This window comes from Salvelinus alpinus, chromosome 27 (assembly GCF_045679555.1).
Source record: "Salvelinus alpinus chromosome 27, SLU_Salpinus.1, whole genome shotgun sequence".
Classification (NCBI taxonomy): domain Eukaryota; kingdom Metazoa; phylum Chordata; class Actinopteri; order Salmoniformes; family Salmonidae; genus Salvelinus; species Salvelinus alpinus.
The window spans coordinates 14,626,721-14,642,078 of NC_092112.1; the positions used below are offsets into that span (position 1 = coordinate 14,626,721).

General features: G+C 41.9%; 1 long non-coding RNA gene across 1 annotated transcript; it reads right to left on the reverse strand.

The window, feature by feature from the left end:
* Positions 1–12,494, reverse strand: LOC139555811 (uncharacterized). The gene is made up of 3 exons (XR_011671018.1): positions 12,275–12,494; positions 586–711; positions 1–191 (listed from the first exon to the last, which is right to left on the reverse strand). It is a non-coding gene; the product is annotated as an uncharacterized lncRNA (long non-coding RNA).
* Between the last annotated feature and the right edge of the window lie 2,864 nt (positions 12,495–15,358).

Below are 15,358 nucleotides of genomic sequence, written 5' to 3' on the forward strand. Positions count from 1 at the left end.
TTTGAGTCTTTGATATTTAATACATCCAAAAAGGGTAGGCAAGAGAATGGTCGTGGACAGGCAAAAGGTCAAAACCAGTTCAGAGTCCAGGAGGTACAGTGTGGCAAGCAGGCTCGAGGTCAGGGCAGGTAGAATGGTCAGGCAGGCAGGTACAGAGTCCAGAAAACAGGCAAGGGTCCAAACCGGGAGAACTAGTAAAAGATACCAGAAAAAGCAGACGCACATGAAAACCAAGCTGGTTGACTTGGAACGTACAAGACAAACTGGCACAGAACGACAGGAAACACAGGGATTTATACACCAGGGATAACAAGCAACACCTGGAGGGCGTGGAGACAATAACAAGGACAGGGGAAACTGATCAGGGTGTGAAAAGAAGGGCCAGAAGTATACAGAATGGTGTCGTCTGTGTAGAGGTGGATCAGAGACTCACCAGCAGCAAGAGTGTGTAATGTCACTGTGTGTGTGTGTGTGTGTGTGTGTGTGTGTGTGTGTGTGTGTGTGTGTGTGTGTGTGTGTGTGTGTGTGTACGTGTCTTTGTTTTCACACATCTGTTGGTGTGTGTGTGTGTGAGTGTAAACGTACCTCCATACAAATGGGTTTGAGGTCTGTTAATTGCTGCATGTGTCTGTCCAGTGTCCCCAGAACTTCATCCAGTACCATCTGACCCCCAGTAAACCAGGCCTGCGTCCACAGCCTATGGTACTGCACCTGAGGAGACAGGAAGTCATGCAGAGGTCAATATCTGACCTTGAAGCAGTTGACACCAGTGGGTCAGAACATGGTCGGTGACACGGATGCGAAAACTTTGCAGGTGTACTGCCATAACAACTTCATATTAGTTCAAGTTAAAATCAGTTCCCTCTCTATTCCACTAATTTGTAAAAACTTTGAATAAAACAAATTTGTTTTATTAATAATATGCATCAACTGTTTCATCACAACTGAAGAGCAAAGTAAAAACATTTTGGAGAATAACATAGACAATCTGTAACCCACAAAGATGGTCCAGGCCATGTGATTTGAGTGGTCACTTGGATGACCACATTGTACCATTGTAACCTACAATCACACTTTGCACCTCAAATATTGTGGCCTTGATAATGATGGTCGGAAACCATTTAGGAGGGAATTCTCCTGAAGGCTTATATTTATTCTACTTCCTTAGTACCATTAGGTTAGATAAGAAGAACGAAGGTTCACAGAAAAAGAAAAAAAATCGACTTACAGTAGCGAGTGCATACATTTTCATACTAGTCCCCAGTGGGAATCAAACCCATAACCCCACAAACGCAATACTCTACCAATTGAGCCACATCAATCAATCAATCTAACATTAGATTAAGACCATAGGTGCCAATGATCTGTTCTCACTGTGTCACACCTCAGGAAGAGGGTGGTGGTGTTTTGTGGTCAAGCCAAAATGCCATTAGTGACTTTGTATCACAACATTTCAATACATACCATTAGAATAATAGGAAACAGAGTACAGGCCAATCTCCTTCCTCTGTGAAGTTGTTGGTCAATTCTGGGGATAAAACGTATTCGTCTACTTATTTGATTTAATCAAAACTAGGAAATGGAAATGACAATAGCCCTCTAAAGAGAACTCACTCAACAGAATGGTTTCTCAGACTCTGAGGGGGGAAATTAACATATAGTGAAAAAGGAAATGTGTTGTTGATGTTGAGGGAAATACGTTCTTATGACTGTGATGATTGCTGATAGAGGAGAAAGGACTGGCAGAATTATTTTCCTGATTTTGTAGAACAATGCTGACATTTCCATTACCTCAGCTCAAGCGTTTCCAGACTAACCCTAATGAATAACATGTCAAATTAGTATTTCTCTAAATGTTCATTAAAGGCTTTCTCTTGATAGATGGATTTAGCAACAGCAGACAATGGATTGTGACACTTATAAACACAAATGTGTAAAAAATGACTAAATGAAAAATAAATGTCAAATTATCAATTTTATTTACATTGCCTTGTTCCAGTGTGTCCTTGGTGAGCAGACCATTCCTAGACACATTCATAAATGTCCTATTTGAAACTATGCTGCCCCCTAGTGGATGTTACTTGAAAAGGAGTAGGATTATATTTTTTTATGTAATCATTTTATATTTCTAGTAGAATTATTCTACTAATAGCCTTCAATTCTATTGTGAACATGTCATTTGCATAATGTAATTTGGGATGTTATAGTACAGTATTTGTTGTTGTTCTTTTGGCATTTATTGGAACTATGATAAAATGTCTATTGATTATGTTATTATAACATCCGAACGTCATCAAATTGTTTGCGGTGCTTTTATGAATAGATATAGACAGTGTTGCATTGTCATCGGTCTTTGTGTTCCACTCTGCAGCTAAGCCACTGTATGTTGTCACCATGTTGTTTAGATTTAGTCATTTTAGCAGACAAGTCTTATCCAGAGTGACTTACAGTGCATTCATCTTAAGATAGCTGGGTTAGACAACCACATATCAAGTGCATTTTCCCTCAATAAAGCAGTTATCAGCAAACTTGTGATGTTCACTCAATTTTTGTTAAGACCTACAGTACGAAATAGCTCAAATAAACGCTCACACTCCTGGTGTCACAGAGCTGGACTATATACAGTCCTCACTCCTGGTGTCACAGAGCTGGACTATATACAGTCCTCTGTGGCTCACCAGAGTGAAGGCTCTGCTTTCACACCCAGAACTTAACACGGATTGGAACAGCACTTCCTTTGATTAGGTCCCCTCTCCGTATTCTTCCACCACAGCTTCATTGTGTATAGGGTCTGTCTCCTCCAGAGGACCAGGGTTTGGGGTGTCTCTGAAGACTTGAAGATCCAGCGTATTGCATTCAGGTATTGCAGCCCATTGGAATAAGTTGCCAAAAAACGCATGCTCTCCCTTGAAAACCTAATGTAGCACAGATACTTACACTGGCTAAATCAAACTGGATTTTGAACATTTTTGGGTCTCACAATGCAGAGACAAAGATAATAGAAGAATAAAAGCACAGAATAATAAAAGTGATACATGATTAACCATAACTTGGCTACATAGACGGGGTATCAGTACCGAGTCGATATGCAGGGTATGAGGTGATTGAGGTAAGAATGTACAAATAACTAGAAATAAAGTGACTTGGCAACAGAATAGATAAACAGTTGCAGCAGAATTTGCAATGATTAAAAAAAAAAGTGCATTGGTACCGCTTGCCGTGCGGTAGCAGAGAGAACAGTCTAGGTGACTTTAGACAATTTATAAGGACTTCCTCTGACACCGCCTGGTATAGAGGTCCTGGATGGCAGGGAGCACGGCCCCAGTGATGTACTGGAGTACCCTCTATATGGGCCTTGAGGTCGGATGCCAAGCAGTTGCCGTACCAAGCGGTGATGCAGCCAGTCAAGATGCTCTCAATGATGCAGCTGGAGAACGTTTTGAGGATCTGAGGGCCCATGCCAAACCTTTTCAGCCTACTGAGGGGGAAGAGGTGATGTCGTGCCCCCTGTTAGATTCTGGGTTAAACTTGGAACATTGTTATACTCAGAAGTATAGTATCTGGGGAGTGATAGAGACTGTTTTTACATCAGAAGTGAATGTTTATCTGTAGGAGCCCAATGACTATGGAATGTGTAGATAGGAGAGTCACAGGATTGCTATAGGGGATCAGTGGCGGTCGTTGGATTAGGCATCAATGAGAGGTTGAGGTCAGATCTTAAGGGAGAAATTATGGTTTATTACTCTATTACTTCATCTTCCTGTCGAACCATAATAGATGTAAGGATTGGAGAGAAGGAGTTGTGCCTAAATTGGAGTCTATATACTTGTGGTGGTGGAAACATGTTTTGTCTAATACAGCTGTATTGATCCTCTGGGCAGAATAAACTTGGTTAAGCTTTCATAGTGTCCATAGAGTTTTTTACTCTGAGAATTAGAACCTAACACTTCCTCATGACTGTATTTGTGTGTGTGGACCATGATTGATTCTAAGTGATGTAGACACCGAGGTACTTGAAGCTCTCAACCTGCTCCACTACAGCCCTGTCGATGTGAATGGGGCGTGCTCGGCCCTCTGTTTCCTGTAGTCCACAATCAGCAGACGTTGAGGGAGTGGTTGTTTGTCCTGGCACCACACTGCCAGGTCTCTGACCTCCTCCCTATAGGCAGTCTCATTATCGTCTGTGATCAGGCCTACCACAGTCATCAGCAATCTATTTGTTATTGAGACTAGGGTCTCTTTCACAGATGAGCCCTGTATCAACACAGTCAAACAAATATACACAATATACAAAACATATGAAGAAAAACAGACACATTTATCAACATAGAGGTCTCCAGTCATTACTCTGAACTGACCAAGGGGGACCAGAACATCTAATTTCAGAGAGCTTTCTCTGTTAGTTATTCCACAAAGGGCTCAAAAAAACTTAAAGCAGCTTTACCCAACTCTGTGGAGTTGTGTGTACAGGTGTTTTTGGAGATCCCTGCGTTAACTATGTGTGTACAGGTGTCCCCTCTGGCAAGTATGCAATATTTTTTTCTAGATTTGAACACGATATCCCAGAAACCCCAGCTCTCATTGATGGTCGCTACTGTGATGACTTAGCATCAACATCCGCTCTGAGACTTTGTGGCTGTGTTATCTACTGTAAACCCAGTGTAGCAAATGTTGACTTTGTGGTTGGGGTAACTAGTAACAACCTAATAATGTCAGGAAATTTGAGACTGTGGATGCTGATGCGATAACAGTTACAGACAAGATTGAAGATACACTAAACAAAAATATGAATGCAACATGTAAAGTGTTGGTCGCATGTTACATGAGATGAAATAAAAGATCCCAAAAATGTTAAATAAAGGTTAAATCATTTATCTCAAATTTTTGGCACAAATTTGTTTACATCCCTGTTAGTGAGCATTTCTCCTTTGCCAAGATAGTCCATCCACCAGACAGGTGTAGCATATCAAAAAGATTGAGCAGCATGATCATTACACAGGTGCACCTTGTGCTGGGGAAAATAAAAGGGCACTCAAATGTACAGTTGTGTGACACACCACAATGCCACAGATGTCTGACGTTTTGAGGGAGCGTGCAATTGGCATGCTGACTGCAGAACATTCAACAGCTCTGGTGCACCTACATTGCAGGGAGACTCCAGCACCTTACAATCCGACTGCTGCCATTTCACCACTGCAATATTCTATTTATTTATTACCGAGTATGTTTACATAACAGGTTAACACTTTCCATGACAACACTGTACTTTATTCTTCATTTTGGATCCCAATTAGGAAAAATACTTAATTTGGTGAAATCTTTCTAAGTCATTTTGTTTTGTGAATTTGTCCTTGGTCTAGGTGATATCAGTTCAGTACTTTATCAAAATGTTTCCCTTACACTGTGCTTTTGTTATTTTGAGGAAAGTTACAGAGACTACCTTCCATTCTTGTTTATCGCCCTAATAAAAAACTATTTGACCTGATCTTTGTAATACGGACCGACTTGTTTTCTACCGTATTTTACACCAGGGTAGTCCATTGGTCTTTCTGGATATCTACCCAACTATGCTAATGTGACATGTAAACCGCCAAGAGCATGGATATCCAGGAAAAGAGAACAGTTTAGTAAATCATTCTAAAACCATTCCAAAAGTACAATCATGATGACTATATGCTCGATAAAAGTATTGTTTCTCACAAGTTTATTGTTTCCCATGTTATCCTTCCTACGAGCTTATAATATAAACTCCAACAGGAAAGATACTGTTTACTTTACTTTTTAATCATGTCAGAACGATGTAACAGTGGTTTACAGCATTTTTGTTAGTTTTCATCCTTAAAACACACTCCACTCAAACTTTTTTGTGTTATTTCCAATGAGCTTCACCTGAGTTTCCCTTAGTGGCAGGAATAGTACTGTACTAAGCCCCTTACACCCCTCCCACAAGAAATACATATTGTCCCAAATGTTTCACTAGTGTCATAACGAGGACATAAGTTCTGGTCGTGTTGATGGATTTACACAAAGCCAAACTTTGGGGAAAAGTCAAAGCTTTTTTGTTGTAGTTTCCCCTGACTTATTTCTGGTGGGGTAGAGTTGCACAAATGTTGTAAAGTTACTTAAAATAACTCAAATGTACTCAATAGCCCCCTCTGCTTTTCTCTAAATACACAGTCATTTGAAATCATCTGGAAAGGAGGTGTAGCCCTAGTCACTACACTGGGTTTCTTTTGTTTGACACACTTAATTTGTTCAATGTAATGATTCAGGCGCTGCCAATAAAATCTTTCTCGTGCCAAGTTTATCACTCATTCTGTACCTACAGTAAGTAGATGGGCCACTTCTGTGTGTAAGTACAGTACTTGTAAATCAGTGTTCTGTACTGACCTGGTACCACAACTTGTGTCCTTTTTTTAATGTTTCCTTTGTGGTAATCCCTCTGGTGAGACATGGAACCTGTTCCACTCATGCAGTAACTGTATGACTTCACAGGACTACTGGGCTCACAGCGCTGCTTACTGCTTCTATGATGTCTAATTCACTGTATCCTTTTCTCTGTCCATTTTCAATTTGGTGTTCTGAAGCTGAGCTTATCTTTCTGATTTTGATCTGTCCATGCTGGGCATACTCACTCCACTCTCTCTCTGTGGTGTGTGCCTTTCTGGAGCTGGGCCCACCTCTCTGCTGGGTTGAGGAGACCCTCCCTCCTCTTTTTTGTCCTGCCGCCGCTCCTGCCTCTCCTCTGGGTTCCCTGTCCACTTGCGACAATGGCGCCGAGTGACTGGGACACGTAGGTAGACTTTTCACAGCAACCTCCGATATTCCTTTGATTTCAGTTGAAGCAGCCATCCCTCGTCCTCTGATTCCATTAAATCTTTATTCTCAGTGTAACGGCTGTTGGTGGAAGAAGGAGTGGACCAAGGTGCAGCGTGGTAAGTGTCCATGTTAATATTTATTTTAACTCAGAACACTAAAACAAAATAACAAAAATAGACCAACACGAAAGAGTTCTGTTTGGTGCAGACACAGAGACAGAAAACAACTACCCACAAACACAGGTGGGAACAGGCTACCTAAGTATGGTTCTCAATCAGAGACAATGATTGAAAGCTGCCTCTGATTGGGAACCATACCAGGCCAAACACATAGAAGTACAAAACATAGAACAAAACATAGAATGCCCACCCCAACTCACGCCGTGACCAAACCAAAATAGAGACATAAACAAGGAACTAAGGTCAGAACGTGACACTCAGAGTAATTCTCAATCAGTTTGCGCCACAATGCACGATGGCTCCTGTCTTGTACTTCAGAGTAATTCTCAATCAGTTTGCGCCACAATGCACGATGGCTCCTGTCTTTCACTTCAGAGGAATCTACAGTCGTGGACAAAAGTTCTGAGAATGACACAAATATTAATTTCCACAATGTTTGCTGCTTCAGTGTCTTTAGATATTTTTGTCAGATGTTACTATGGAATACTGAAGTATAATTACAAGCATTTCATAAGTGTCAAAGGCTTTTATTGACAATTACATGAAGTTGATGCAGAGTCAATATTTGCAGTGTTGACCCTTCTTTTTCAAGACCTCTGCAATCTGCCCTGCCATGCTGTCAATTAACCCCTGGGCCACATCCTGACTGATGGCAGCCCATTCTTGCATAATCAATGCTTGGAGTTTGTCAGAATTTGTGGGGTTTTGTTTGTCCACCCGTCTCTTGAGGATTGACCACAAGTTCTCAATGGGATTAAGGTCTGGGGAGTTTCCTTGCCATGGAAGCAAAATATTTGTTTTGTTCCCCGAGCAACTTAGTTATCACTTTTGCCTTATGTCAAGGTGCTCCATCATGCTGGAAAATGCATTGTTCATCACCAAACTGTTGCTGGATGGTTGGGAGAAGTTGCTCTCGGAGGATAGGTTGGTACCATTCTTTATTCATGGCTGTGTTCTTAGGCAAATCTGTGAGTGAGCCCACTCCCCTGGCTGAGAAGCAACCGAACACATGAATGGTCTCAGGATGTTTTACTGTTGGCATGACACAGGACTGATGGTAGCGCTCACCTTGTCTTCTCCGGACAAGCTTTTTTACAGATGCCCCAAACAATTGGAAAGGGGATTCATCAGAGAAAATGACTTTACCCCAGTCCTCAGCAGTCCAATCCCTGTACCTTTTGCAGAATATCAGTCTATCCCTGATGTTTTTCCTGGAGAGAAGTGGATTCTTTGCTGCCCTTCTTGACACCAGGCCATCCTCCAAAAGTCTTCGCCTCACTGTGCATTCAGATGCACTCACACCTGCCTGCTGCCTTTCCGGAGCAAGCTACTGGTGGTGCCCCAATCCCGCAGCTGAATCAACTTTAGGAGACGGTCCTGGCGCTTGCTGGATTTTCTTGGGCGCGCCTTCTTCACAACAATTGAACCGCTCTCCTTGAAGTTCTCGATGATCCGATAAATGGTTGATTTAGGTGCAATCTTACTGGCAGCAATATCCTTGCCTGTGAAGCCCTTTTTGTGCAAAGCAATGATGACGGCACGTGTTTCCTTGCAGTTAACCATGATTGACAGAGGAAGAACAACGATTCCAAGCACCACCCTCCTTTTGAAGCTTCCAGTCGGTTATTCGAACTCAATCAGCATGACAGAGTGATCTCCAGCCTTGTCCTCGTCAACACTCACACCTGTGTTAATGAGAGAATCACTGACATGGTGTCAGCTGGTCCTTTTGTGGCAGGGCTGAAATGTTTTTGGGGGGGATTCAGTTCATTTGCATGGCAAAGAGGGACTTTGCAATTATTTGCAGCTCATCTGATCACTCTTCATAACATTCTGGAGTATATGCAAATTGCCATCATACAAACTGAGGCAGCAGACTTTGTGAAAATTTATATTTGTGTCATTCTCAAAACTTTTGGCTACGACTGTACACCTATTCCACCATGTACACACAGGTGCCGTAAATTGTCCTCAGTTAAAGTCCATAAACTCTGTTCGATTTCATCCAACAACGTTTCCCTCTCAACTCATATTGTCCTTCTCACGTGGCAACAACGACAAAGCAGGCAATGGAGAAAAAAACTCAAATCTGTCTGCTGGTTTGCCCGTTAACATTAGCTAGCTAGCTACTCTCCCAGTGTCTCTTACTCGTTGTCTGTTCAAGGAATATGGGCCGGTGCTCACATCGAAATAAATCTCAGCGGTGCCACCACATTTTTTTTACCGTTTCTATGAGCTTATAATATAAACTCCAAAGCGAAAGATACTGTTTACTTGACTTTTTAATCATGTCAATATGATGTAACAGCAGTTTACAGTATTTTTGTTCGTTTTGTTCCTCTAACAGACTTATTTCCCATGGACTTCACCCGAGTGCCCCCTATGGCTAGAATACCACTGTATTAAGTCCCTTACACCCACACAAACTTCCCTTATCTATATGATTTACATGTTTGGCTGTATGACCACCTCTTTCAACAACAATTCTGAGTACTCTGTAGGCTCACAATTCCCAGGAACCACCAGTCTGACAACAAGGAAAGCTCCAGTTCAAAGGTGTGCTTACTGCACCCTGTGTTGCGTGGCCACGTCTCCTCGAAGTTGTAGTATCTCAGCCATTGTTGGTGGTGGCACTTCAGCATACAATGACATTCTAGATGATTCTGTGTCCAACTTTGTGGCAACAGTTTGGGGAAGGCCGTTTCCTGTTTCAGCGTGCACAAAGTGAGGTCCATACAGAAATGGTTTGTTGAGATCGGTGTGGAAGAACTTGACTGGCCTGCACAGAGCCCTGACCTCAACCCCATCGATCACCTTTGGGATGAATTGGAACGCCCAGAAGAAAGCCTTGCCGTTATAGCAGCAAAGGGGGGGACCAACTCCACATTAATGCCCATGATTTTGGAATGAGATATTCGACGAGTAGGTGTCCACATGTATGTACAGGCTACAACAACAACACCAACCAACCAAGAAATTAGGAGAGATCAAAGAAGGCCTTTTCTAATTATACTGAACAAATATATAAACGCAACATGCAACAATTTCAACGATTTTACTGAGTTACAGTTCATATAAGGAAATCTGTCAATTGAAATAAATTCATTAGGCCCTAATCTATGGATTTCACATGACTGGGAAGTGGCGCAGCCATGGGTGGGCCTGGGAGGGGCATAGGCCCACCCAGCTGGGAGCAAGGTCCACCCACTGGGGAGCCAGGCCCCGCCAATCAGAATTTGTTTTTCCTCACAAAAGGGCTATATTACAGACAGAAATACTCCTCAATTTCATCTGCAGGTGAAGTGGTCCTGGGACGGCATGGTTGGCATGGTTACTCGTGGCCAGTGGTTGTGACTGCCAAATTCTCTAAAATGACGTTGGAGGCAGTTTATGGTAGAGAAATCAACATCAATTCTCTGGCCACAGCTCTGGTGGACATTCCTGCAGTCAGCATGCCAAATGGACGCTCCCTCAAAACTTCAGACACCTGTGGCATTGTGTCGTGTGACAAAACTGCACATTTTAGAGTGGCCTTTTATTTCCCCCCCAGCACAAGGTGCACCTGTGTAATGATCATGGTGTTTAATCAGCTTCTTGATATGCTACACCTGTCAGGTGGATGGATTATCATGGCAAAGGAGAAATGATCACTAACAGGGATGTAAACAAATGTGTGCACAACATTTTAGAGCAATAAGCTTTCTCTGCGTATAGGATCTTTTATTTCACCTCATGAATCCTGGGACCAACATTTTACATGCTGTGTTTACATTGTTGTTCATTATACATCAATAGGGCATCCTCCGTTCCGTTAGCTTTGTTTAAGCTGACAGGTAAACACAGATGTGCTCACGCCAGTATTATAGTATTGTAGTCAGTTGAATGATGCAAAACAACATCAACCATTATGGAACTACTGATGTGTATACACTGTATTCTACTGTATTTTAGTCAATATCACTCCTACATTGCTTGTCCTAACATTTATATATTTTTTAATTCCTTTAAATTTAAATGTGTGTTTATTGTTGTGAATTGTTAGATACTACTGCACTGTTTTAGCTAGGAACACAAGCATTTTGCTACACCCGCAATAACAAATCTGCTAAATATGTGTATGTGACCAATAAAATTTGATTTGATGTTAAGGTAGGATTGCATTCAGTCATATGCATAGTTCATCTGTTTGGCCATTTAGTTGGACATGCTATTCCAGGCGAGCACATTTGGTTCCTTGGAAGTTGTGGGAACGTATGTTTTTGTTTCCCATTGGTTCTGGAAACGAAGCCATACGTTTCCCAGTGGAGGCTTCTGAGGGGCGGACGACTCAAAAGAATGTCAGGAACGGAGTGAATGGAATGGCATTAAACACATGGAAAGCAGATCTTTTCACGTCAGATCTTTTTCAGAGCTGATTTGATTGGTCAAAAGACCAATTAGTAAAAAAATATCACAATTGGGATGACATGTAAATTCATGTGATTATGCATTAATCATGCAAACACATTTTTTTTTTAAATGCGGCATGACGTCAATGAGATTCAAAGCTATGATCATCTGATCTCTAGCCATGGAATTAGTCCAATGGGCCACCAGATTGGCGTTACAATGCCATGTTTTTTTTTTAACTCATAAAGCCGTTCATTTTAGTCTATTCAAACAGACCCTATTTCAAAGGAAACAAACACTCATTAAGATGAAGTGTGGCCAATTAGCGGGCGTGGCCAACACAACGTGACCACTTAACAAGAAAGAGGATAGAGAGTGTTTTGTTTATGCTGAGAATGGAATGTATGTTTTTAAATAATATTCTTAGAACGTTACTTATGTTTTCTTGTGGTTTTTATGGAAAGTGTTCTTAATGTTCTGAGAACATAACTTTAAATAGAACCATGAGGAAACCTGCAGAAAACGTCATGCTGAAGGACTGAAATTCCCACAGAAGAACGTTGTTTCTTAATTAACGTTCTCTGAACATTCTGAGAATTCTATTATTATTTTATTACATAGAATTAGGCTTAATCGTTATTTTTAGGTCAAATGCAACCATTTTTATCTCAATGTCAAATAATTTCTGGCTAACAATTAAGTACCTTACTTTGATTGTTGTCAATAGCTTCTTAGCTAAATGCAATTTCTCTTGCAATAAGTTTTTCAATTTGCCAATTTAAAACTTGCACAAGACAGTTCACAGAATTGCCAATTTAAAGAAATGTTTCCAATGTATTCATTACTACATTTAGCTAACATTAGATAGTTATTCCAGAGATTCTTACCTTTGCCTCAAGTCTCATCCAGCTCACCATGGTATTTGTAGTTAGCAGCTAATTAGCATTTCATTTTTTTGCCTGTAAATATTGGCAAACATATTGATAAAAGTCACCTTGTACTTGAGAGATTCACACAGTTATCAAGCCGACACAAAACACAGTCCTTGTTTTAAGTGTTCTAAAACCCCCTATGAAAAAAATGAATGGTGGGAAAACGATTGGAACCATTTCCTTGTTTGACTGCTAGGTTTTATGGGTATTTTGACTCTCATACTGATACTGTGGTAATCTATGGAAGGGATGTGTAACCTGAAAACTAGCTGTTATTGGCAGAGAGGGGGACAAACTGTCTTTGTTATTGGCTTATTAACTTTTTACAAAAACCCCACCCAGCCAAACAAGCTGAAATGTCAGGCTGCCTTTTAAAACAGCTCTTAAACCAAAAGTGCATTATCATAATTTCACAGTATTATTCCAACCTTGTGGATATATATAAAACATAGGAAAATCACGTTTTTGACTCCACTGCCCGTTTAAAATGTAATCTCAAACGAGCCACACAAAATCACTAACTGGAATATGAAATCAATAAGATACTTAATATCATCATCGAGAACAACATCTCCCCTGAAATAACCTGACATTTTAGCCTAGGTATGTATAGGTTACCTGAAGCCGATTTGACCATTATGAACACGTTTGACATTGCTACCTGAGCAAGGCAGTGTTGGTTGTTCACTAAGGTAAAGAAAGTTTCAGGTTGGATATTCAAAGGATTTTCAAGCTTTCAAACCTCAATAGCTTTCAAACCTCTTGAGCCACAGACTCCAAATAAGTGTCATGATGTTGGAAAAATTGCACAGGTCTTATTTTCACGATTTGGACATTAATTTGCTTTCAAAAGCTAATAAACATGTGGAAATGTGAGCAGCATTTTGTATTCCAAGTTGAATTAGTTAGGGAGCGTAAACAAAGTACCAACTTTTTTTACATTCAAATTTCAATAGCTCCTTGGTCATGTGACCTACTGGACTCAAACAAGGTTCAGAATGTCCACTGACTACCCTTCTATATTGCACACCCTCTAGTGTGTCCTTTTTCATCTCACACGATTTTACAATAATTTTGTAAACTTTAGCATTTTAATAAATTCTTGGTCATGTGACCTACTGGACTCAAACAAGGTTCAGAATGTCCACTGACTACCCTTCTATATTGCACACCCTCTAGTGTGTCCTTTTTCATCTCACACGATTTTACAATAATTTTGTAAACTTTAGCATTTTAATAAATTCTTGGTCATGTGACCTACTGGACTCAAACAAGATTCAGAATGTCCACTGACTACCCTTCTATATTGCACACCCTTTAGTTTGTCCATTTTCATCTCAGCCTTTAGTGTGTCCATTTTCATCTCACATGATTTTACATACATTTTGTAAACTTTATAATTTCAATAGCTCCTTGGTCATGTGATCTACTGACCTCAAACAAGGTTCAGAATGTACAATCGGTGGGCCTACACATTGCACACCCTCTAGTTTGTCCATTTACATCTCGTCGAAGGTCGAATGAAACCCTGGTCTGACTGAGAGTGACTACAGGGGAGGTATGGGAAGACGGCAAAGTCAGATCCATAACTTCAGGATAAATAGTACCATAGCCCTTGGAGGGCTCTTCCAACCCTTACTCTGTGTGTTACCTGTTTGAGGGAGTCTCTCCAACGGCTAGGAGACAAACTGTCTCTAGCATGTTAGTACAGGGGGGGGGGGGGTAAGGGAGACAACGAGGTAGCCCTCTAGCAGGGCTCTTCCAATCCCTCCCTGTATGTCACCTGTGTTCAGGTGTCGCTAATGATACAAACCAAACGGGAGTTACCTGCAGATGGTGATGGCTGTTGATCGTTTACGGAAGGTGGTAGTCGGTTCTGGAATATGGAGCTTTCAGTCAAGCATGAAAATGTGAGGGCGGTTCCACCAGACTCAATGATTTGCTGCGGGGCTCTTGTAAACCTGACCTTAACAGGAAGCCAATCTGAGAATGATGGCTCAAAGTCCTGGGAGACAGCTGATGAAGGTGTACTACTGGCATCAGTCTGATCACAGAGCGGCTGTGGTGAAACGTATAAACACGCGTCCCCCGTATACTTAGCTAACTCTAAACCGCAAAGGTTTGAATCGAATGCTGGCTTCGGCTCGACCCGCTAACAGTGGAGCACTAAATGGAGATGGAATGTGGTTAGCGGTTGTGGATACTGCCAGGTCTCAGGTCCGCCTGGGTGCGGGACTCTACACATTCTATGTGGGAGCTCTCCTCCACGCTCCTTGGAGCATGTAGTGGAGATGGCATGTGCCTTACCATTAGCTGACACTACCAGGCCTCAGGCTTGCCTGAGTGTGGGACACCACACATTGTAGGTGGTGATGGAATCCTCCACGCTCACTAGACTCGAGGCGGAGACTAAACCCATTGGCCCTGCAGTGATAGGGCATTGCATGGATCTGGATCATGCCCTACGAAGTGGGGAGAGGTATCTCCAGCTTGTCTGGGGAGGGAGGCCTATATCTGATGTGGGTAGTACCATCCACGCCCATTGATTTGCTGCGGACCCATAAAATGGATGGAAGAAGCCTAGGTTCCCACTGGGCACGGATCACTGAATGTCAACTTGATGAAATTCAAAGGAGCGTACCCACCTGTAGTAATCCTGCTCAGTACGAGAGGAACCGCAGGTTCAGACATTTGGTGTATGTGCTTGGTTGAAGAGCCAATGGTGCGAAGCTACCATCTGTGGGATTATGACTGAACGCCTCTAAGTCAGAATCCCCCCTAAACGTAACAATACCATAGTGCAGCAGATCTTCGGTTGGCCCGGGATAGCCTGCCTCTTTTGGCAGGTGAGTAGAGCAGTTCGTGACGGGGTTTGGGGTGCGGCCAGATGAGTTGCCGCCCCTCTCCTGATGTGCACCGCATGTTTGTGGGGAACCTGGTGCTAAATCACTCATAGACGACCTGATTCTGAGTCAAGGTTTCGTACGTAGCAGAGCAGCTCACTCGCTGCGATCTATTGAAAGTCAGCCCTCGATCCAA